This window comes from Aptenodytes patagonicus, chromosome W (assembly GCF_965638725.1).
Source record: "Aptenodytes patagonicus chromosome W, bAptPat1.pri.cur, whole genome shotgun sequence".
NCBI lineage: Eukaryota > Metazoa > Chordata > Aves > Sphenisciformes > Spheniscidae > Aptenodytes > Aptenodytes patagonicus.
The window spans coordinates 35,011,139-35,037,030 of record NC_134981.1 but is presented as its reverse complement, the minus strand read 5'-3'; positions in this window follow the sequence as shown (position 1 = coordinate 35,037,030).

Below are 25,892 nucleotides of genomic sequence, written 5' to 3'. Positions count from 1 at the left end.
AAATCTCCTTTTTAATCTTTAATTCCTGTCATCGGAGATTTCCTATCTCATTGAGTTGCACAGCCTCTTTCCACACAGTGTGGAAAAACAAACTATGAAAATTATGTAAAAAAAAAAGGGCTGTCTTCTCTAGTGATATGAGATGGTTCAGCACAGTGAGAATGCGGCTCTGAGTTTTTCAAAGGAAGTTTTCAGCAATTCGCTTACCAGAGTGCTTGCAAATGTCAGTCCTCTGAGCATTGATGAGGCAAAAAGTAGCATGAGAAGAAGGCTTCTGATAATTCTGGTGATATGTTTCAGGTAAATATGAGGGCCGTGATGGATAGCAGTAGGAGATTTGTTTCTCTGGGGAAAATAGAAGTGTCAGAAAAGGCATCAGGCAGTATGAATTAAGATTTTCTCCAGCTGCATGTTCTATTGAGAGGTGTGCTTAAAAACAACATAAAAATAGAAGATGGTATCCCACAGGATATGGTGGGCATTTTCTGAGCCTCTGCAACGTTCAGGGGAGATCTGTTTTGTGCAGCCTTATAGATAAAGCCTAGATGAAGGCTGGATGTCTGTTAAGTCTACAGCTGTCACAGATCAAAGAGATGGTGTTTACTAAGCAACACATTTTAAACCAAGTGTCCTGATTTGGGCTGGGATAGAGTTAATTTTCTTCCTAGGAGCTGGTACAGTGCTGTGTTTTGGATTTAGGATGAGAATAATGTTGATAACACACTGATGTTTTAGTTGTTGCTCAGTAGTGCTTACACTTTTCAGCTTCTCATGCCCTGCCAGCAAGAATCTGGGAGGGGGCACAGCCAGGACAGCTGACCCAAAGTGGCCAAAGGGGTATTCCATACCATATGACGTCATGCTCAGTATATAAACTGGGGGGAGTTGGCCGGGGAAGGGGTGACCGCTGCTCAGGAACTGGCTGGGCATCGGTCGGCAGGTAGTGAGCAATTGCATTGTGCATCACTTGTTTTGTATATTCTTTTATCATTATCATTATTATTATTTTTATTATTATTATTTTCCCTTCCTTTTCTGTCCTATTAAACTGTCTTTATCTCAAACAAAGAATTTTACTTTTTTCTTTCCTGATTCTCTCCCGCATCCCACTGGGGGTGGGTGGAGTGAGCGAACCACAACAGTCATTTTGGCGCCCAATGTGGGGCATGAAAGGTTGAGATAACGACAGATCTGACCAGAGCATGTTAAGGCAAATTTGTTACAAGCATTCATCATTTTGGTTTAATAGTTGCTGGTCACAATGTTGATTAATTTACTCTCAAAGTTGTCGTGCTTGCTCTCACAGTTGTGTTATGTAACACCTTACTTGCTGTATATGTTCCCTGTTGTGCTGTCTATCACCACTGGGAGCTGGATCAAGGATATCATATTGCTGCACTGTGTAACACTACTGGTTTATGATGTGATAAAATTTTTGGTCGTGAGACTAATTTTTGTATTTCTCCTTTTGAATTTGTACTCGGCATTGCTGTCATCTCCGTACCTCAGGAGCCACTTTTCGGAAATTGTTAATAATTGCACCATTTACCTTTTCTCCTCGGGGAACCAATCTATGGGGGAGATGGGGGGACACTTTCCCCAGCTCCTTCACCTTCCCTTTCTCCTTCAGGCTAGTAACAACAGCTCTTGAGAATTTTGAATATCCTTGGGATGTTCAAACCAGCATGTTTCTATTGCTCCGTCTCCTGAATGTGGTTCAGGTCTTGTTTAAGGTTAAACAACTCTTTAAGAATACCATCCAGAGATCAATCCCCACGACAGACACTGTGGCTACTCAAACCCCATTGACAGGCACTGCGGCTACTCAAACCCCGGCGACAGGCACTGCAACTACTCCAATCCCCACGACAGTCACTACAGCTACTCAAACCCTGGCGACAGGCTCTGCGGCTGAACCAGAGAACCAACCCGTGCCGGTATCAGTCGCACCTATACACAAGAAGAAATGCACAAGAAAACCAGCTCATTTAGTAAGTCCAGGTTTCGGCACGGATAGAGTTAATTTCCTTCCTAGTAGCTGGTACAGTGCTGATTTTTGGATTTAGGAGGAGAACAAAGTTGATAACACACCGATGTTTTAGTTGTTGCTAGGTAATGCTTACACTAGTCAAGGACTTTTTAGTTTTCCATGCTCTACTGACTGAGAAGGCTGCAGGTGCACAAGAAGCTGGGAGGGGGGCACAGCCAAACTGGCCAAAGAAACATTCCATACCATGTGACGTCATGCTCAGTACATAAACTGGGGAAAGCTGGCCGGGGGGGCCGCTGCTCGGGGACTGGCTGGGCATCGGTCGGCGGGTGGCGAGTAATTGTACTGTGCATCACTTGCTTTGTGTATTATTATTATTATTATTATTACTACATTATTATTATTATTATTGTTTTTATTATTTTATTTCAATTATTAAACTATTTTTATCTCAACCCACGACATTTTCTCACTTGTGCTCTTCCAATTCTCTCCCCCATCCCACCGGTGTCGGGGGGGAGTGAGCGAGCGGCTGCGTGGTGTTCAGTTGCCGACTGAGGTTAAACCACGACAGTCCTTTTTGGCGCCCAACGTGGGGCACGAAGGGTTGAGATAATAACAGATTAACCGGAGCGTATTAAGGAATATATATCTGTTAACAGTTGTGGGTCACAATGCTGGTTTCTCTGTTCTCGATATTGATTGGTCTAATCTGCATCATGCTCCTTTTTTTGCTGTACATGTTAAAGATTGGTGTTGGGTTTTGCAGTTTGCTGTGGTCTGCAGTGATTGGTGATATCCCACTTGGGAGGTTTATTTTTAACACATTGACCTTGGTCTTAATTTGGTATCTGAATTTCGCAATGAAGCCATTACTGTACTTCGGATACCACTTCGTGGAGACACCTAGCAATTGCAGTAACTTTTCTGAGAGTATTTTACAGAGGAAATACAGAATGGCAGTGTCGCTACCTTCTTCTATGATGTTTCCTCCTTCATTACAGTAACTTTTCAGTATTTTGAACAGCCTTGGGTAGTTGAGAAACTTCTATTGGTACTTCTTGGGAATATTGGGAATATTGGCGGCTCACGGCTTAGACAGGTGGACTCTGCGCTGGGTCAAAAACTGGCTGGATGGCCGGGCCCAGAGAGTTGTAGTGAATGGAGTTACATCCAGTTGGCGGCCGGTCACGAGCGGTGTTCCCCAGGGCTCAGTACTGGGGCCGGTCTTGTTTAATATCTTTATCGATGATCTGGATGAGGGGATCGAGTGCACCCTCAGTAAGTTTGCAGACGACACCAAGTTGGGCGGGAGCGTTGACCTGCTCGAGGGTAGGAAGGCTCTGCAGAGGGACCTGGACAGGCTGGATCGATGGGCCCAGGCCAACTGGATGAGGTTCAACAAGGCCAAGTGCCGGGTCCTGCACTTCGGCCACAACAACCCCATGCAGCGCTACAGGCTTGGGGAAGAGTGGCTGGAAAGCTGCCCAGCAGAGAAGGACCTGGGGGTGTTGGTCGACAGCCGGCTGAACATGAGCCGGCAGTGTGCCCAGGCGGCCAAGAAGGCCAATGGCATCCTGGCCTGTATCAGAAATAGTGTGGCCAGTAGGAGTAGGGAAGTGATCGTGCCCCTGTACTCGGCCCTGGTGAGGCCGCACCTCGAATACTGTGTTCAGTTTTGGGCCCCTCACTACAAGAAGGACGTCAAGGTGCTGGAGCGTGTCCAGAGAAGGGCAACGAGGCTGGTGAGGGGTCTGGAGAACAAGTCTTATGAGGAGCGGCTGAGGGAACTGGGGTTGTTCAGCCTGGAGAAAAGGAGGCTGAGGGGAGACCTCATCGCTCTCTACAACTACCTGAAAGGAGGTTGTAGCGAGGTGGGTGTTGGTCTTTTCTCCGAAGTAACAAGCGATAGGACGAGAGGAAATGGCCTCAAGTTGCGGCAGGGGAGGTTTAGATTGGATGTAAGGAAAAATTTCTTTACTGAAAGAGTGGTGAAACATTGGAACAGGCTGCCCAGGGAAGTGGTTGAGTCCCCATCCCTGGAGGTTTTTAAAAGACGTGTAGATGAGGCGCTTAGGGACATGGTTTAGTGGGCATGGTGGTGTTGGGTTGACGGTTGGACTCGATGATCTTAGAGGTCTTTTCCAACCTCAATGATTCTATGATTCTATGATTCTATGATTCTATGATTCTATTGTTTCGGTTTTGTCTAAAGTTGGTAAGCAATTTAAGAATATCATCCAGAGATCTGCCCCAAGGCTGAATAGTTATGAGTGGCAGGGTCTGTGGGACAAGATGGGCAAGCACCTAGGCCAATGGGCACCCCCAGTGTTTTGGAACTTCACCCCTGAGCAAGTGCAGAATCCTGAAAAGTTAGTAGAACATTTGGACAAAGTATGCTGTCACCCTGGCAACTCCAGAGAGACACAGATCACTGCAACGTGCTGGGGCCTGGCCCATGCCTCCCGAGCCCTGTTCAACACCATTCAGTGCCCTCAAAGGGAAGAGAAGGTCTCTGGCTCTGACAGTAAAACGACATGCCCTGCGGCCACTCCAACCCCAGCAACACACCCTGCGGCCACTCAGACCCCAGCGACACACTGTGCGGACACTCAGACCCCGGCGACTGGCAGTGCGGCCACTCAGACCCCCACAACAGGCACTGCGGCCACTCAGACCCCGGCAACACGCCCTGTGGCTGAACCAAAAAGCCAACCTGTGCCGGTATCAGTCACCCCTATACACAAGAAGAAATCTTGGAAGCAGAAGTCGGCTCCTTTAGTAAGGGAGGAAGAAGCTTATTCTAAAAGGGAGCCGGAGGAAGAAGTGGATAAGGCAGACTACACTGGAGAAGGGCCATCACGAGAACAGGAGGAGGAGGGCCGGCAGCTGCTCGGGGAGGAAGAAGAGGAAGAATTCATGAAAGAGGCAGTAACCACCAGATCTCTAGCCCTGAGTGAGCTGCGAGATATACGAAAATATTTCAGCCGCTGTCCAGGCGAGCATATTGTCACCTGGCTGCTCCGATGCTGGGATAATGGGGCCAGTAGCCTGGAATTAGAGGGTAGGGAAGCCAAGCAGCTGGGATCCCTTTCTAGGGAAGGGGGCATTGACAAAGCGATTGGAAAAGGGACACGAGTCCTCAGCCTTTGGAGGCGACTCTTGTCAAGCGTGAAGGAAAGGTATCCCTTCAAGGAAGATGTCATATGTCGCCCAGGCAAGTGGGCCACCATGGAGAAGGGTATCCAGTTTCTGAGAGAATTAGCTGTGCTGGAGGTGATTTATGATGACCTGAACAATGAACAACTATCCAAAGATCCAGATGAAGTCAAGTGCACACGACCCATGTGGCAGAAGTTTATAAGGAGCGCACCATCGTCATATGCCAATTCATTGGCAGAGATGACCTGGAAAGGTGGAGAGGAACAAACGGTGGATGAATTGGCTAGTCAACTCCAGCAATACGAGGAAAGTCTTTCTTCCTCCCTTGTCTCGGCTGTGGAAAAACTGTCCCAGGAGTTCCAGCAACTCATAGAGGATAGGTCCTACTCCCCACCTGTATGGACCAATATCTCGGCTATTAGGAGTCAGCGTTCTTTTGCTCGAGAGAGAGAATATAAGGGGTACACACCACGGGGCACCTTATGGTTTTACCTGCATGACCACGGAGAGGACATGAGGAAGTGGGATGGAAAACCTACTGCAGCCCTAGGGGCACGGGTACGTGAATTGCAAGGGAAAACAATCACAGAAAGAGGTTCTTTCAGGAAAATTGCTGCTCCAGTTTCCAGCGGGCAGTTCCCCAGACAGAGTAGAAGGGCTGATCTTACTCCTGATCTTAATGAAGAAACTTCTGACTCGTATGTACAAGAAGTGAGAAATGAGTACTGTGATGAGGATTAGAGGGGCCCTGCCTCCAGCCAGGGGGAGGAAAGGGACAACCGGGTTTACTGGACTGTGTGGATTCGGTGGCCTGGCACATCAGACCCACAGGAGTATAAGGCTCTAGTGGACACCGGTGCACAGTGTACCCTAATGCCATCAAGCTATAAGGGGGCAGAACCCATCTGTATTTCTGGGGTGACGGGGGGATCCCAACAGCTAACTGTATTGGAGGCTGAAGTGAGTCTAACTGGGAATGGGTGGCAGAAGCACCCCATTGTGACTGGCCCAGAGGCTCCGTGCATCCTTGGCATAGACTACCTCAGGAGAGGGTATTTCAAGGACCCAAAAGGGTACCGGTGGGCTTTTGGTATAGCTGCCTTGGAGATGGAGGAAATTAAACAGCTGTCCACCTTGCCTGGTCTCTTGGAGGACCCCTCTGTTGTGGGGTTGCTGAGGGTCGAAGACCAACAGGTGCCAATCGCTACCACCACGGTGCACCGGCGGCAATATCGCACCAACCGAGACTCCCTGATTCCCATCCATGAGCTGATTCGTCGACTGGAGAGCCAAGGAGTGATCAGCAAGACTCGCTCACCCTTTAACAGTCCCATATGGCCAGTGCGGAAGTCTAATGGAGAGTGGAGACTAACAGTAGACTATCGTGGCCTAAATGAAGTCATGCCACCGCTGAGTGCTGCCGTGCTGGACATGCTAGAACTTCAATACGAACTGGAGTCAAAGGCAGCCAAGTGGTATGCCACAATTGATATTGCTAATGTGTTTTTCTCAATCCCTTTGTCAGTGGAGTGCAGGCCACAGTTTGCTTTCACTTGGAGGGGCATCCAGTACACCTGGAACCGACTGCCCCAGGGGTGGAAACACAGCCCCACCATTTGCCATGGACTGATCCAGACTGCACTGGAACAGGGTGGAGCTCCAGAACACCTGCAATACATGGATGACATCATCGTGTGGGGCAACACAGCAGGAGAAGTTTTTGAAAAAGGGAAGGAAATAGTCCAAATCCTGCTGAAGGCCGGGTTTGCCATAAAACAAAGTAAGGTCAAGGGACCTGCACAGGAGATCCAGTTTTTAGGAATAAAATGGCAAGATGGACGTCGTCAGATCCCAATGGATGTGATCAACAAAATAACAGCCATGTCTCCACCAACTAGCAAAAAGGAAACACAAGCTTTCTTAGGCGTCGTGGGTTTTTGGAGAATGCACATTCCAAATTACAGTCTGATTGTAAACCCTCTCTATCAAGTGACCCGGAAGAAGAACGATTTCAAATGGGGCCCTGAGCAACGACAAGCTTTTGAACAAATTAAACGGGAGATAGTTCACGTAGTAGCCCTTGGGCCAGTCCGGGCAGGGCAAGAGGTAAAAAATGTGCTCTACACCGCAGCCGGGGAGAACGGCCCTACCTGGAGCCTCTGGCAGAAAGCACCAGGGGAGACTCGAGGTCGACCCCTAGGGTTTTGGAGTCGGGGATACAGAGGATCCGAGGCCCGCTATACTCCAACTGAAAAAGAGATATTAGCAGCATATGAAGGGGTTTGAGCTGCTTCGGAAGTGATCAGCACTGAAGCACAGCTCCTCCTGGCACCCCCGACTGCTGGTGCTGGGCTGGATGGTCAAAGGGATGGTCCTCTGTACACATCATGCAACTGATGCTACGTGCAGTAAGTGGGTCGCACTGATCACACAACGGGCTCGAATAGGAAACCCCAGTCGCCCGGGAATCCTGGAAGTGATCATGGACTGGCCAGAAGGCAAAGATTTTGGAATATCGCCAGAGGAGGATGGTGATGCGTGCTGAGGAGGCCCCACTGTATAATAAACTGCCAGAAAATGAGAAGCAATATGCCCTGTTCACTGATGGGTCCTGTCGTCTTGTGGGAAAGCATCGGAGGTGGAAGGCTGCTGCGTGGAGTCCTATGCGACAAGTTGTAGAAACTGCTGAAGGAGAAGGTGAATCGAGCCAATTTGCAGAAGTAAAGGCCATCCAGCTGGCTTTAGACATTGCTGACCGAGAAAAGTGGCCAGTGGTCTATCTCTCTACACTGACTCATGGATGGTGGCAAATGCCCTGTGGGGGTGGTTGCAGCAATGGAAGCGGAGCAACTGGCAGCGCAGAGGCAAACCCATCTGGGCTGCTGCACTGTGGCAAGATATTGCTGCCCGGGTAGAGAACCTGGTTGTAAATGTCCATCACGTAGATGCTCACACACCCAAGAGTCGGGCCACTGAAGAACATCAAAACAGCCAGCAGGTGGATCAGGCTGCTAAGGCTGAAGTGGCTCAGGTGGATCTGGACTGGCAACATAAGGGTGAATTTTTTGTTGCTCGGTGGGCCCATGACACCTCAGGCCATCAAGGAAGAGATGCAACATACAGATGGGCTCGTGACTGAGGAGTGGACTTGACCATGGACACTATTGCGCAGGTTTTCCATGGATGTGAAACATGCGCTGCGATCAAGCAAGCCAAGCGTTTAAAGCCTTTTTGGTATGGAGGACGATGGCTGAAATATAAATATGGGGAGGCCTGGCAGATCGATTATATCACACTCCCACAAACCCGCCAAGGCAAGCGCCACGTGCTTACCATGGTGGAGGCAACCACCGGATGGCTGGAAACATATCCCGTGCCCCATGCCACTGCCCGGAACACTATCCTGGGCCTTGAAAAGCAAGTCCTATGGCGACATGGCTCCCCAGAAAGAATTGAGTCAGACAACCGGACTCATTTCCGAAACAACCTCATGGACACCTGGGCCAAAGAGCATGGCATTGAGTGGGTGTATCACATCCCCTATCATGCACCAGCCTCTGGGAAAATTGAACGATACAATGGACTGTTAAAGACTACACTGAGAGCAATGGGTGGCGGGACGTTCAAACAGTGGGATACGCATTTAGCAAAGGCCACCTGGTTAGTCAACACGAGAGGATCTGCCAATCGAGCTGGCCCTTCCCAGTCAGAACTTTTACGTACTGTAGATGGGAATGAAGTCCCTGTAGTGCACATAAAACTATGCTGGGGAAAACAGTTTGGGTTATTCCTGCCTCGGGCAAAGGAAAACCCATCCGTGGGATTGCTTTTGCTCAAGGACCTGGGTGCACTTGGTGGGTGATGCAGAAGGATGGGGAAGTCCGATGTGTACCTCAAGGGGATTTGATTTTGGGTGAGAATAGCCAGTGAATTAAGTTGTATGATGTTAATTTCTATCTAATACTGTATATCATCACTTCTATGGTGGCTATATGCCATATCACCGGTATCACAGTAAGAATCACCCAGATTAATGAAGAATGAACTTTGATGAAACCAAGCAAAGTGCAGCGATGATAGAACCAGACAAGCGCAGCAGTGATGGGACCAGAACTGGCTTCAGCATGCAACAATCCAACACCACACACCATCTCTCCTGCTCTGAAGGACTGTTATGAGAGTTGGAGCCCAAAGGCATGGACTAAATGAACTCAACGAACATTTTAGAGGGATGGCCCATAGACTAAGGGAATGATATCTGTGTGTATATATCAAAAGACAGGAAAGGTGGTGGTGATTAATGGGAATGTGTTAGAAAATATGGGGACCTGGGCATCATGTAGATGGTATAGAATAAGGGGTGGATACTGTCCTGGTTTCGGCTGGGATAGAGTTAATTTTCTTCCTAGGAGCTGGTACAGTGCTGTGCTTTGGATTTAGGATGAGAATAATGTTGAGAACACACTGATGTTTTAGTTGTTGCTGAGCAGTGCTTACACTAGTCAAGGACTTTTCAGCTTCTCATGCCTTGCCAGCGAGAAGCTGGGAGGGGGCACAGCCAGGACAGCTGACCCAAAGTGGCCAAAGGGGTATTCCATACCATATGACGTCATGCTCAGTATATAAACTGGGGGGAGTTGGCTGGGGGAGGGGTGACTGCTGCTCGGGAACTGTCTGGGCATCGGTCGGTGGGTGGTGAGCAATTGCATTGTGCATCACTTGTTTTGTATATTCTTTTATCATTATTATTATTATTATTATTTTCCCTTCCTTTTCTGTCCTATTAAACTGTCTTTATCTCAACCCACGAATTTTACTTTTTTTTTCCCCGATTCTCTGCCCTATCCCACTGGGGGTTGGGGAGTGAGCGAACAGCTGTGTGGTGTTTAGCTGCCTGCCGGGTTAAACCACAACACCAAGTTGTCAGGCTTTTTTTCTTTTTTCTCTGCACTCAGGAGTTCATGATGACTGGGTAGAAGAGAAGTTTGTTGCAATAAAGAGTGAGTTGTTTTGCATTTTTAGAAAATCATTACTCAGAAACCTGGGATGATACGTGTATTTTTACAGGTTTAGAACCAGTATTGTGGCATGTCTGAAAATAGTTTTACTTTGCACAGTACCTTTTCCATCATAAGCTTAACTGTATACAGTATTCAAACAAGAATTGTCTTTACTTGATTTTTGGCTATGACGCATCTGACGAGCCTTTTGAAATACGTGAATAGTTTTCATCTGTGCAAATACCTGTGAAGTTGTATAATTAATATAGACACAGAGTGAGAATAGCCTTGCCTAAGTATAAATACCTGCAGAGTAGATGTGTATACATCACAGTTGATCATTTTAGGTCCATGGAAAGGCACAGTCTGAAATAAGTCGGATGCAAAAGTAGTAGTTTCTCTGTATTAGCGTTGAAGCAGCCTAGATGTAGATACATTTGCTCCATGGGGGAATGGTCTATTTGTACTTATGGGAATGTGAACTAGTTTTTTGCACGTTCTAAAATATATAAAAAGGCTGCAATAGCCTTCTTTATAGTTTGTTGTTGTTGTTGTCTCTCCTGAAGCTGTTTTAACTGTTCTTTCACATTCCCCTATGGCTGGTGAATTCTGTGAAATGAAGGATAAAACCAGGTAGCTTCATCCCCTATTGACAATAGGAGTTGATTCCACTGATTTGCACTCTGGCCCTTAAAATGTATGGATGCAGTTTTTCATTCCCATTTCACAGTTAATGCTAATTCTACTTTTGCAAATCTGTTGTTGTATAGGCAGAAGTAGAACTTGCAATCATTTGTATCTGCCAGGCCTGAAACTAAAAATTAGGCTTCCAAATACTTGTCAATAAAGGGAAATTGCTTTGCTCCTGCAGTGCTGCTGGTACAAAGGAGGGGACAGGAAGGTGTGGGGTGGGACAGACCCCAGCTGGGGTTTTGTTGCCCCGTGCTTTCAATGTTCCTTCTAAATTTTCCTCTCTGGATCAGTGTGGCTTAAGCAGCAGTCCCAAAGCTTGGGAGACTTTCCTGCTTCTGCTGTCTGAGATAACTAACATCCCAGACTGACCCCTTCCTCCAGGTGCCGTGTTGCAGTCTGTGGGAGCAGTGAAGTCTGATGGCTTTGGTGCCAAGGAGAGCTCTCGGAGCAGTCAGCCCAGAAGTGGAGGAGGGCGACTTTGGCTCTTGGGTTGGGGTGTGCAGTTGGTGCAGGAGCTTCCTCTGGTGCTGAAACTACATCTGGGAGGCAGTGCTTGTCCATAGTTTCAGACAAAACGTGCTCAGCTCTAATAAGATGATAATATTTTACACTTGACCGCTTTACCAGATAACCTGCGTTGCCTAGGAAAAGAAATACAGACTAAACAGGACTTCTCCTGCTTTGCTATTAACATGCACAAATTTGCTAGTGTTTTAAGGTGGGTGAGAGGCCAATGTGCTGGGTACATACAGAGAGAAATACTACTTACAGTTAGATTTCCTGTTCGCTTCCTTACTTCTCAAAGACAATTTTTCTTCTGGGGCTGAATCTGCCCCTGTTCCTTTATCCAGGAGTCACTTGCTCTCCCTATCCTCCCTTTTGTTCCAAATATAGTCTGGTAGCGGGAAGTTGTCTGTTGCAAAGATTGGTGCTTTCTCCACACACGTCCAACCATCAACACATCTGAAACTTACGTCATGCTTGAAGTAGTTAGTTGCAGCAAAACTTAACTTTTTCCCCCCAAAATCAACCTGGAAAACACCAGCTCTCATTCCTTCAGATTGTTGCCTTTAGAGAGAGCTAACCAGGAACTCTTGTTAGAGATGAGTGATTTTTGTTGTTGTTGTTAATGTGAAACTAGTAACATGTTTGTATTCAGCAGTTTGTTTGTGGGTTAACTGAGCCTATATTTCAACTCAAGAAGCGGTGGTCCTTCATTGTACCCCCAGGTACCAATTCTAACTTTCTTGCTCACAGAAATCAACCATTTGCATTCATTAGGGATTTCAAGTGTTATGTTGACTTTTCAGAAGACTCTTTTGAAATGCAAAATTATGCATAGAATTGTGTCTTTGGTTTTGTCTGAGAATTGAATCTTTGTTTTTATGAGGGTTGACTCAGATCAAAGCTAGAAATTTCCCACCAGGCTTTTCTTAATTTTGTGATGCCTGCCTTAAGAGCCTTGTTCTTACAGTTTTCTGTAATTTTAACATATCTGCATTGTCTGAATAACAAATTTGTTAGATATTCTAGGTCACTAGGTCCCTTAATTTTGAAGGTACATTTCTGCTGACATACCTTACCATCTTATATTTCCTATAAAATATATATATGCAGATTAAGTTATTAATAAGTTTAAACAAGATTAAATGTATAAACCACAAACCTGAACAAAATATAGAAAGATCGGAAGTGTCTGAAGTAGTTGCACCTCATCTCTTTTCTAAATGACTAGTTTAAAGGACAGAAGGTATCAGCACAGAAAAATTCAAGTTTACTCAAAAGAACTTTGAGGTTGTTTTTTTTTATCAGCTCAGAAATATAAACTGTAGCAATCATTTTAAAAGATGAAAAAGTTACGAGGCAATCACTTGTCCTTTCCTTAACATTTTTCTGATAAACCGCAATTATGATTATAAGAGAGAGCAGATAGTTCTCTGCAGATAAAGATACGAATAGGTTTTACTGTTCCAAGCCGTTTCTCCTCAGTGTGTTTCTGACCCTAAAGGTGAAGGAAAAAGCAGCAACAATAAAAATAGTGAGAGAGAATTGCGCAAAGTGCTGGCAAGGATATTGAGTTTTCAGGGGAATTAGGTGGGATGAATAACAGGGCATTATAGCTCTAATATCTATGATTGTGAGCTTCCGGCTGCTGTTGCTTTGCCAGCAGACTCCGTATGAGGTGTTTGGTTCAGAGGTCTAGCATTTCTTGACCCTTCATTGCTCACAGACAAATGTATTCTTTACCCACCTGTCTCGGCAGGATTAGTAAGGGTAGCTTAAATTGTCGACTACAAACACTGCAGATATAGATTCCTCATTAGTGGTGACTCTGGACTGTGCTTGGAAAATCAATATGATTGGAAAGTATGTCTGCAGTGACATTTGTTTGTTATCCAGCTATGAGGATCAAATCTTAAATTTGCATACCCATTTTTCAGATATGCTGATGAAGTATGATTTTATCACATTAATATCTAACTTCTTTCAAGTGCTAACTGGAATCAATTTATATCTTGACCATCTTTTACTGGCAATACATGTAGATTTACTTTGTCACCTGTGTGCATGCATGCATATACAGCTTTCTCAGTTTTCTGTGAATTTTTTACTTTTAGCCAATATTGATTTCATCATGGATATTACCCTTTATGGCATGTGTGGCTAACAGTCTCTTTCCTGACAAAGTGAGGTAGGGATGTGAGATTTTTTTGGTTTACTTTCATTACCCAGTGACCTGAAATATCTCTGGTCAACAGTTTTGAATCTTGTCATTCAGTCAACTTTTTCTCTTGGCCTGTAGATCTAAAAAAAGAATTACTGCAAGCTTCAGAAATGAAACACTGAATTAAAAAATCAAATGGATGTGATCAGTGCTCAGTTTTGTATACCCTTTGCATTAATGGTTGCTCCTATTTTAGCTCTAGAATCTTCTTTCCATACGTATGTTAATACTCAGTGATATCCAGCCTTCACTGTGGGGTACTTTTTATGTTAGTGTTGGTCAAGGATGGATTCATTGTATAAGACACAATTGCTATTGCCGTCTCGTCTGCAGCATGTTCTCTGACTTGCACAGTGAGGGGGAAGCAGCGCAGCTTTATCCAGCTGAGGGAGCAAAAGCACTGCTTGCCCCCTTCCAGGTGCATCCTTAGCATGATGGCAGTGTCACCATTGCTGCAGAGATCATCTTTACTGAGAATAGTAGAGCAGGTCCTGGGCACTTGCTCTTGTTCTGCTGCAACAACAAAAATGTGATGCTAGGATCTGTCAAGTAAACATTACCCGAGAGACTGCCAGTGCTTATCACAAGGCTTCTGTGTTCCTGTTGGCTGCTCTTTAATGTTTTTATAAATGATCTGGACGCAGGAGTTGAATGTACATTAAGTAAGTTTGCTGATGATACTAATCTAGGAGGAGCTGTGGACTCCCTCGAGGGTAGAGAGGCCTTACAGAGAGATCTGGATAGACTAGAGAGCTGGGCAATCACCAACCGTATGAAATTTAACAAGAGCAAGTGCCAGATTCTCCACCTGGGACGGGGTAATCCTGTTTATACATACAAATTGGGGGACAAGAGGCTGGAGAGCAGCCCTGCGGAAAGAGATCTGGGGGTTTGGGTTGATGGCAAGTTGAATATGAGTCAACAGTGTGCCCTGGCAGCCAAAAGGGCCAACCGTATCCCGGGGTGCATCAAGCACAGCATAGCTAGCCAGTTGAGGGAGGCGATTGTCCCCCTCTACACTGTACTGGTGTGACCCCACCTCGAGTACTGTGTGCAATTTTGGGCACCTCAATATAAGAAGGACATCTGTGATGGATGCACCCACTCTGACTGAGTGAACAGGCATCACCAAGAAGTAGGCCTGACTGAAATCAGCGTTGCTGTGCAAACCATGAGAACTGTGCTAGGCTGCATCTTCTCAGGAACTAAGGAATCTAGGCTATGTCTTATCAGGAGCTAACAGTACCAGCCCAAGCTGGAATTAGACAAAACTACAACTGCTACAGCTGCACACCTGCACATACACCAAAGGGGGGGGGGGTTGTTTGACTACAAGTCAATCACTTTACGCTATAAAAATTTGTAGCCGCTCCGAGCCCACTGAGCTCTCCTGTATGGCAACAGGCTGCATGGTGGTGATCTCCCCCTTGAGCAGGGATGCCTCTCAAGGTTACTCCTCGAGGTTGAGAGACCCCTTACCTGGCATCTGATATCTATAACGAGGTAAGCGACATTTTACATTAGGTCTAAAAGTATTTTGTATGCTAGTGACATTTATATATATACAGCTATAGCTTAATTATTAAAAGTGTAGTAAGTAGTAGAGTTTGACCGCTGTCTAAATCATTGTCTAAATCATCGTCTAAATCACTGTTTAATTAACATTAAATTATTGCTTAATCACCTTTTGATTACAATTTGATTTTCATTCAGTCATTGATTAATTACCATTTGATCATTGTTTGATCATTAATAAAACCCTTTTAGTTAACCCCATAACAATGACTTCTCTTAATAATTCATCTGCGACAACATCAAACTATTAGAGTGTGTCCAGAGGAGGGCGACCAAGATGGTGAAAGGCCTCGAGGGCAAGACTTATGAGGAGCGGCTGAGGTTTGTTCAGCTTGGAGAAGAGAAGGCTGAGGGGTGACCTCATCACAGTCTACAACTTCCTCAAGAGGGGCAGCGGAGGGGGAGGTGCTGATCTCTCTCTGGTGACCAGCGATAGGACACATGGAAATGGAATGAAGCTGCGTCAGGGGAAGTTCAGATTGGACATTAGGAAAAGGTTCCTCACTAAGAGGGTGGTTGGTCACTGGAACAGGCTCCCCAGGGAAGTGGTCACGGCACCAAGCCTGTCAGAGTTCAAGGAGCGTCTGGACGACACAGTCATATGGTTTAGTTTTAGGTAGTCCTGCAAGGAGCAGGGAGTTGGACTCAATGATCCTTATGGGTCCCTTCCAACTCGAGATAGTCTATGATTCTATGAAATGCTTTTAAGCATGCATAATCAGCCAATGCAAACTATGAAGTAATTGTCCCATGTCCTCTGTATCGCATGGGGTTGATAGAGTATATATATCATATATATATGATATAAAAATATCATATGATTTAAATAACATATAAATTAGCTGATGATAAACATTTCCATCTTTCATACATTCCCAGGCAAAGAAGGTAAGGCCACTGTCTTCAAAATCAGTTTGGGAAGTGCCAGCCTTCAGACGTGTTTGTCAATCTTACTGGCTAAATGTACGTTGCTATAGGATCAGTGTACACGTTTGTCAGATGTATTTACTTGCTCCAGTTGGTGCGTGATGCTGAGGATTATGCTGCATCTCGGAAAGATGTAGCCAAAGGAAGGAAATGATACATGTTGGCAAGAGTCTGAAGAGCAGCAGAATGGAAGACAGTGCAGACACAGGCCTCTGAGGAAAGAATTTGTGACTATTTCTACATTTGGATGGGTTCCAAAAAGAACACTGCCACTGTAATGATTTTCAATGAAGCTAATATGGAGCAAAACTCTGAATTACTTCAGCTGGGCCAAGCTCTTACCTGTTACTGATATTTTTTTCCTTAACTCTAATCTGTTCAAAGCAGAGCACATCGTGTTTCCTGTGTAGAAATATGTATGAACATATATGAATCAATAGCAGCTGTATACTAACTATTACCGAGGGCTAAAGGATGGAAGTAAAACAAGAAGACATATGATGTGGAACTTAATAGAAGGTTAACTTTTAGGATAGCTTTTCTAGCAAGATAGATTAATAAAGACCTTGTGGTCATGAATGCAAAGGGCTTCTTATATAGTTGTCTGAGTCCAGCTCAGAGAGATCTTGGTATCCTGCCACTGCAAATTGTGTTTGAACCCAGTAGCACCTTGTATGATAAAGCTTGAGATGTGCAATCAAAGAATTGCCTTCAGTTGTCTCTGCACCTTGTTCACAAGGTAAATTATTATATTGATGCACCCAGTACCCGTTAGGACTGTGTTGATACACATGAGCAAGATATAAGATGGGAAATCAGAAAACAAAATGAGGCTCTTCAGTAGAAGGTGATTTTAATAGAAAAAAGACCCATATGGCAAGAGAGAGGCCAATTCTGAAAAGTGAGAGGGAGTTCAGTGGTTATTGAAATTCTTTGTTGTTTCTTCATAGTATTATAATGTAATTCCAATATATATCATCTGCTGAGATTTATCAGACATGAAAGAAGGCTGATAATTATTTAAAGTAGGAAGTCTGACTTTTAACTTAATGGAAATGTTCCTGAAACAAGGCAGATACTGGTTTGATCAAAGTTAGAGGAAATGGTGTTTTTGATATCTTGAAGTTTATTGCTTGTTAATTGTTATATCTCATGGTATTAATGAATGACATAGATTCAGCTTTAAAGAAGACTTCTCCAGTTCCAGGGATTGATAATTACAGTATCACAGATAACTTCAATATAAATACTTTTAAAATTGACTCTGTAAGAAACAGACTTTGCCTGAATTTTGTCCAAATATGCCTGAACTCCCAGGAAGATCTTATGATCTTAGTATAAGCTGGATATGGAAGTTTTTAATGCCTAGAGTTTCAGAGAAATTGAAGCTTGACATAATTTTCAAGGTTTCATATCTTTGAACTGGTTCCTTTTCAAAATTAACATTTATCCTTCTATTATATTTATATTGTTTTGTATTTGGCATTTTGAATTGGCAGGAGATGTTCTCACCGGGATCCTCACTTCATTGAATAAGTGTTAGGTTTTGAATATTTTGTCATATTGCTATAGAGTTTTTGAAAAAAGGCAGTCTCTGTGGTTTTCATCAGCTAATCTGTGGTAAACTTTCTATAACTATATAGATTATATTTTATAGATTATATCTTCATACTCAGATTTTTACTGATGTAGAAGAAAGTTCTGCATCACTTTTCCATGTGCGGTTATGTTTAGTGTAGCGAAACTGCAGCTAATTTGCACTTGTATAGAAAAACATCAGACCTGAGGGCATACAATATCTGTTATTCTCATTAATGGGATGAGTCTTGCAGAAAACTTATAATTAGAATGTTGCTTTTCAAAAAAATATAATTTTGACCCTCCTCTTTAGAGATCTTTTAGCTTTCCGTGTTATATTCCATGTTGGTTCTTGGTATAGAGTGCAGACTATAGCTTCCTGCTACACCAAACTCTGCTTGGATTGAGCAAGGAAGAAACTTCCTGACAGTTTCTCTCTCTGGGCCAAAAGTCCTGGTTTTAATCTATCATGGGATTATGTGTAATACAGAGTAAGTATGGCTACAGCAGATAGCTGTGCAGTCAGGATAAAAAACAGCAACAAAAAAACCCTGTGCCAGCTAGGCAGGTTTTTAACTGCTTTGGTTTGCAGCTATCACAGCCCCTAACTTTCATGATGAGAGCAGGCTTCATCAATAAGGATGCTCTGAGATTGTAACACACTTCCTGTTGCTGATGTTACTTAGGCTAAAGCAAGACTGGCCTTTAACAACAATAAATTTATTCAGCAGGGATAATAAAATCACTTCAAAGAAAATGTGCAAATTTATTCATGTTAATAAAGACTTGCTGCTCCCTGCATGTATCAGTGCGTGTGTAGCACTTTCCTCATTGAGCCATATTGCTGCAGAGGTGTGCAGTGACATAGGAGGTGTCATATAGCCAAGTGCTCCGGAATAAAAAACAGAATTTGTGTAGAACATGGCCCCCTGCCTGCTAGCCGTGAGTGCTATGCTTTCCAGAATTAAGGATTATAAATGTTTCTGCCTCCTAGGATTTTGTACCATACTTAAGTTCAAGATATTTAATTGCTTTAACTTGTTCATGAATGCTGTATGCTTACCAGAATTAACATAGAGCAGAATGCTGAAAGGAGGGAGTTGTCAGACTCAAATAAAAGCAATTAGCCACCTACAAGCAGCATAATTTTGTAAATTCAGATCCAGCTAAATTTCAGTTTCACAAACACTGAAGAACCTATAGCCAATACAATATGTCATTCATTTACTATGCATGGAAAAGATTTCAGTCGTCCTTCTCTGAGGAGTACTGTTGGTGCAGAGACACAAAATTTAATAAAATATCTGAAGCAGTCTTTAATGCTCCAGGTAAGTAACAAGATGTATTTTGTTGGCGGTTATAGATTCTTAATTATAAGCACAGGGCTATGAACTTAGTGAACTGTTATTATTTTTTAAAAATGGGTGACTTAAATAAATAAAAGGTGGTCGCTTTTGATAAGGGTTAAGAGAAGAACCTAAAAAATGCACTTAATTTACTTTAAAAATTGAAAAACAGTACAAACGTAGGGTTGGCTTGCTAAAGAGAAATATAATGTGGAGGTTCTGAATTGGATTTTAAAATGGCAACCCTTAAACTGTATCAATGTATGCAGGATGCCCCATTACACAGAGTTAAAATAGTATAGGTTTCATCAGTAGTGTATTCCTCTCTGTGTTCAGAGTCTGCTTAATTTCTGTGGCTGTGGGATAGCACTCAACAAGACCACTGAGAATAAAAATGAATCAGAACGTGCCAAACATCTTGCATGGTCATAGGATGTAATTACAGCTGGACTTGTTTTCATAGTTAATTATTGTAGTTCTTAAAGTAAAAAATTGTCGGATGACTTAATTAGAATAACTATATAGTTTCATTTTATAATTAAAAGTAAAAGGAGCAGTGGAGAATAAGCAAATTTGAAACAATGAATAAGAAACAAGGAAAGGAAATTATGCTGAAATTAAGCATTGTTGTGTTTCTTATTTGTTCTGTGACTGCTTAATAATGGTAACTCTAATCTGCAGCCTTGTACACATTAATAATGCTGTATGCATCCATTGCCCAGTGCTAATTTACAAGGGAATACTTACAGAATGAACTAATGAAGGAAATGATAAATTAATTAAGAACTTGTTCTTACAATACAAGTCAACTAAATTGACTGCAGGTGGTTCTTTGAAGTACTACTTTACTAAAATGCCGCTACAGAAAGGTGGTGTGTATGAGAAGCAAATCATTTTTCTTCCCCAAAATAAGTTCAGCACAGAAGGTTTTAATGTAATTCCTATTCCTCTCTCCCCTCAAACTTGCTGTCGTTCTCATTCAGCTAATGTTTCTGAAGGAACTGGAAAGAAGCAGCTATGCTCTACTGAGTGGTATGTCACATATAGTAACAGTTTGCTCAGGGATTGCTGGTGCTGTAAAGTAACGTGTCTGACTAGTCAGCTGCCTTTGGACATTTATGATGATTGTCCAGGGGGTCTTCAACTGGCAGCATGGACTGACAGGTGCCAGAGAACATTATGCCGCTCTGATTTTAAGAGGAATAGGGAAAGTGGTTCAGCCTCATAATTAATAGTTTCCCTTGCATGCGGGTGTTCCTTTTTCATCTGATTTGCCAGCTCTGAGATTTATGAACTCCACTGCACACAGCAGCTGCTGACATGGGCTGCAGACGCCGAGTTGCTCTGAAAGGCTGTGCGAGGGTACATCGAGAACCATGAGAGGAAATTGAATTGTCAAGGCTGGACATGGTTGATGAGGCTGGCTGATATCTCCCACCCTGGAGGGAACTGTAGGGTGTGCCTTTGCAGTGGGGAAAAATAGGCAAGCAACTTGGAGAGAATATTGGTAATGGCAAACATATTTTCTTGCTGCTTATTAATAACCCTTCCTAATGGCTGTGTTGGTGACCGTTAGGCCATTTAGTGACATTTCAAGGAAATGCAAAAAACTCCTTCTGTTATAACTGAGGGACCATATGACTGGGGGAATCTCTGGAGTTTCAGGGTACCCAGCTGCTGAGAGCAATCCAATTCTCTTTTCATCTATCTGTCCACTGTATGCATTGCAGCAATGTTGCTTATGAGGGGTGTGCTCTGTAGGTGAGAGGTCTGCTGTGCAAAACTCCATGGACAGCCACTTCTCTGACTAGGCTTTGCAGAATGTGGATCAGAGGTTTCACGTTGCATCGGTTCACTGCTGGGAAGGAGCTGCGACTTCCAGGGAGGAGGAGACCTTCCCTTAGCCTCTTTGTCTGAATTCCCAAGCGACACGCAAGACTCTACCTGAAGGGCTAAAAACCTGCCTCTTCCCACATTGTGGGAAGTGCAACATAGCCACGCAGCTCTGTTATGCAGAGAAACTGATTTTTTTGGAGCACACCTGGATATCTGCAGTCCTGAGAGCACATGGAGTGGTGAGAGGGACCAGAGCAGTATGACCAAACCTGAAGAGGGCATGACTGGTTCATACCATTGTCCATCCGTTACACCACATTGTTAAAAACTTTCAAATGGTTAAAAAGGACTTAAATCTTTGGCAGACTTACAACTTAGAGACTGCAGCAAATTGGATGAAAGCAAGGTAAAGTATGTTATTTTTAACATTGTTCTTGTTACTGGATGGGATTCAGCTGCCACTGCTGGGCAGCTTTTGGTTGCAACAGAGCCCTGTTTCCATTGTTGCTACACAGGCACTTTGAATAAATTCAAAGCGGCTTTTTCAGGCACTCCCTGAAGCCACCTGAAGTTCCTGCATCCACAGCATCCCCTGGCAAGGGGCTCCACACGTCTATGTACAGCCAGTTTTGTGAGCAGCTTCCTTTTGCTGGTTTTGAACCTGGCTCCAGCCACCTTCATTTGATGGCCTCTGTTTCTTTGCATTAGCAGAGGAAACCGCCAGTCCCTATCCACTCCCTCTATGATAATTACGATCTTGTAAGCCTCTATCATTTCACTCAAGCATACTCCTTTTTCCAGGCTGTCTAAATTCAGTCTGCTCAACCATTCCTCTCATGAAAGCTGCTCCATAGTTTTAAGTATCTTTGTTGCCTGTGTTTGAAAATTTTCCAGTTCTAATACATCTCCTTTGAACCTAGGGAATCAGGACTGCTCAAAGTATTCAAGGTATTGCATTCAAGTAATGGATTTGTACAGTGACACAATTATATTTTGTGTTGTGTTCTCTACTCCTATCTTAAAAACTCCCAATGCATGACTTGGTTTTTTGACTGCTACTGAACTTGGAGCTGCTGGATTTGTGAAAGAGTCTGTCCCAACTGCAAGGTCTCACTACTGAGCCTTAATGACCAGTTCAGGACCCGTCCTTTCCCTGCGTGCAAACTCGGCATTTTTCTGCACTGAATTTCATCTATTTTCTGCTTTGCCTAGTGCTCTGTGGCTTTATTACTCCTGCTGTTTTCTTTACCAAGACTGTCCTAGCTCAAGAATGAGGGCCAAGCCAGCCCAGGCAAGGCTAAAAGCTTCTTTAGAAGGTATACAACCTCATTTGTCACATTTGTGCATTTGAGTCAAAGATTCAGTTTCCAGAAATGTTATATCTTACCTCCAGCTTGCTACAAAACTTGTCTTCCTTTCTCCCAAAAGGACAATAGGTCTTGGTGACCATGCGTTCGGAAGGAATTGCTGCAATTCACCTGCCCTGAGGCTGAATGTGAAGGTGGTGAATGTATCCCAGGTGGCACAGATCCAATTAATGGATCAAGCTTCAAATTGACATTTAAAAAAAAAAAAAAAAGACCTGTGAGCCATTGTGACAGGTCAAACAATACAGATCATAAAGCCTCAGGGTAAGTGCAGGCAAACTTCTTTGTTGTCAGAGGGGTCCACCTATAGAGAAGTACTGTAGGGCGTTGCCTCAATCTGGAATTTAGCACTTTTAGGGAATGCTTCTAAATATTTCCTTTGGATTAATGCAAACAAAATGCTAATATCACCTTCAGTTCAAGAAACTCAGCTATTTAATAAATCAATCACTCCATCTTAAAAACATTTTAGTATCTGTCCTGGTTTCGGCAGGGATAGAGTTAATTTTCTTCCCAGTAGCTGGTATAGTGCTGTGTTTTGGATTTAGGATGAGAATAATGTTGATAACACACTGATGTTTTAGTTGTTGCTAAGTAGTGCTTACACTAGTCAAGGACTTTTCAGCTTCTCATGCCCTGCCAGCGAGAAGCTGGGAGGGGGCACAGCCAGGACAGCTCACTCAAACTGGCCAAAGGGATATTCCATACCATGTGATGTCATGTTCAGTACATAAACTGGGGGGAGTTAGCCAGGGGAGGGGTGACCGCTGCTCGGGAACTGGCTGGGCATCGGTCGGCGGGTGGTGAGCAATTGCTTTGTGCATCACTTGCTTTGTATATTCTTTTATTATCATTACTATTATTATTATTATTTGTAGTAGTATTTTATTTTATTTCAATTATTAAACTGTTTTTATCTCAGCCCACAAGTTTTCTCACTTCTACTTTTCCAATTCTCTCCCCCATCCCACCGGGGCAGGGAGGGGAGTGAGCGAGCGGCTGTGTGGTGCTCAGTTGCTGACTGAGGTTAAACCACGACAGTATCAATGAATGCTATGTATGTTAAGGGACTATGCAACACAGCATTCTTCTGTGTGTATTTGAAATGTCAGATCCTGGGAGGTGAATTATATTTTAATTTACAAATAGTCCACCTAAAATAAGAGGGACTGCTTTGTGGAACCTGCTGCTCTCTGTGTTAGAATCATAGAATCATAGAATGGTTTGGGTTGGAAGGGACCTTAAAGATCATCTAGTTCCAACCCCCCTGCCATGGGCAGGGATACCTTCCACTAGATCAGGTTGCTCAAAGCCTCATCCAACCTGGCCTTGAACACTTCCAGGGAGGGAGCATCCACAACTTCTCTGGGCAACCTGTTCCAGTGTCTCACCACCCTCACAGTAGAATAGAATAGAATAGAATAGAATAGAATAGAATAGAATAGAACAGAACAGAATAGAATAGATTATTTCAGTTGGAAGGGACCTACAATGATCATCTAGTCCAACTGCCTGACCAATTCAGGGCTGACCAAAAGTTAAAGCATGTTAGTAAGGGCATTGTCCAAATGCCTCTTAAACACTGACAGGCTTGGGGCATCGACCACCTCTCTAGGAAGCCTCTTCCAGTGTTTGACCATCCTCTTGGTAAATAAATGCTTCCTAATGTCCAGTCTAAACCTCCCCTGGTGCAGCTTTGAACCATTCCCACGCGTCCTGTCACTGGATCCCAGGGAGAAGAGATCAGCCCCTCCCTCTCCACTTCCCCTCCTCAGGAAGCTGCAGAGAGCAATGAGGTCGTCCCTCAGCCTCCTTTTCTCCAAACTAGACAAGCCCAAAGTCCTTAGCTGCTCCTCATAGGACATGCCTTCCAGCCCTTTCACCAGCTTTGTTGCCCTCCTCCGGACACAAAGAATTTCTTCTGCATGTAAAGAATTTCTTCCTAATATCTAATCTAAATCTACCCTCTTTCAGTTTAAAACTGTTACCCTTATCCTATCACTACACTCCCTGATAAAGAGTCCCTCCCCATCTTTCCTGTAGGCCCCCTTTAAGTACTAAAGGCCACTATAAGGTCTCCCTGGAGCCTTCTCTTCTCTAGGCTAAACAACCCCAACTCTCTCAGCCTGTCCTCATAGGGGAGGTGCTCCAGTCCCCTGATCATCTTTGTGGCCCTCCTCTGGACCCACTCAAGCAGGTCCATGTCTTTCTTATGCTGGGGGCCCCAGAGCTGAACACAGTGGGGTCTTATGACAGCGGAGCAGAGGGGCAGAATCACCTCCCTCGACCTGCTAGCCACACTTGTTTTGATGCAGCCCAGGATACGATTGGCCTTCTGGGCTGTGAGCGCACATTGCTGGCTCATGTCGAGCTTTTCATCCACCAATATCCCCCAAGTCCTCCTCTGCAGGGCTGCTCTCAATCCACTCATCGCCTAGCCTGTATCCATGTTTGGGATTGCCCTGACCCAGGTGCAGGACCTTATACTTGGTTCAGTGAGAACAGCAGAATCTGTTTCATTTGGTAGCGAGAACCAGCACTGGCCTTTCAAAACCTCAGGCACACACATGCACCTTTGTGAACTCCGCAATTTTCATACTTCCCCGTAAGAAAAATGCACTGAAGCTTATTACTAGCCAGTCATGTTTACATACTCCTGATTTTCCTGTATAACTACAGGTAGAAGACCAAATTTTGGTAAACACACTCTTCAGATGTCAGCAGCATTAATGCTACAGGAAGAGTAGTTGTTTTTTCTTATTCTGTGTTGCAGTTTGGGAGAATGGAGCTCTAAGAATGTTTTCATCATTTTTGCAACTCACACATTTTCCATTAAAAAATGGGAGAAGAAAATAATTGCTGTCCAGTTTCAAATGCTCAACATGTAAAACTACAGAAGGAGAAATGGCAATGTAAAATACTGATGAAGTGCATCTTACACAATTTCCCATGCTTTGTGCTAATGACAGAAAAGGCACATCTGCTTTTGTTCCCCACCTGTATTGGCTCAGGATGGGAAGATGTTCTTTTCATCTTCTACAAGGCTTAGGAGGTCTTTAAGTCAACATTATATGAATTTTCCAATAAACTCTTCCTCTTCTCTCTTTCTGCAGCTACCTTGCCTGGGCTTCTCCTCACCTTGGATAGCTTACGCTTTTTTAGCCTTTCCTTAGAGAGACTATTATTTCCTTTTTCCTTTTTCCTTGTGGAAGGCAGATTCTTTATTTGTTCTGATTTTGCTAATTCTGTAAAGTTTTCATCTGTTTTCCATTTATGCTTTTCATTCTGTACTTCTTTCTCAGTTTTACAAGTACTTTTTTTTTCATCTTCTTCTTTCAAGACCTTTCCTACACAGACACATAAGTTCTCTGATAATTAATGGCAGCTCATCATTCATTTTCATTACACTACTATGCAAATCTTCTGAGAAAAGCCAGGGAAGCCATAAAGTCGCTCACCTTATAAACTTTGAAGCGTGTCTGGTGATTGATATATCCCTTTGTCATTGATGATCCCTGAGGGTGTAATATGAAAATTGACCTAAAATAACCTGGCAAGGAATAGGGAGGAGTGTGGGAATGGGAGTCTCACTAACGGACATTCCTGAGTTTGATTTTAATGAGCAAACACTGCACCACCTGGCATGACAAGGCACTTAAGCAGAAAACAACAGAGAAAGGAATGTGCAGCTGG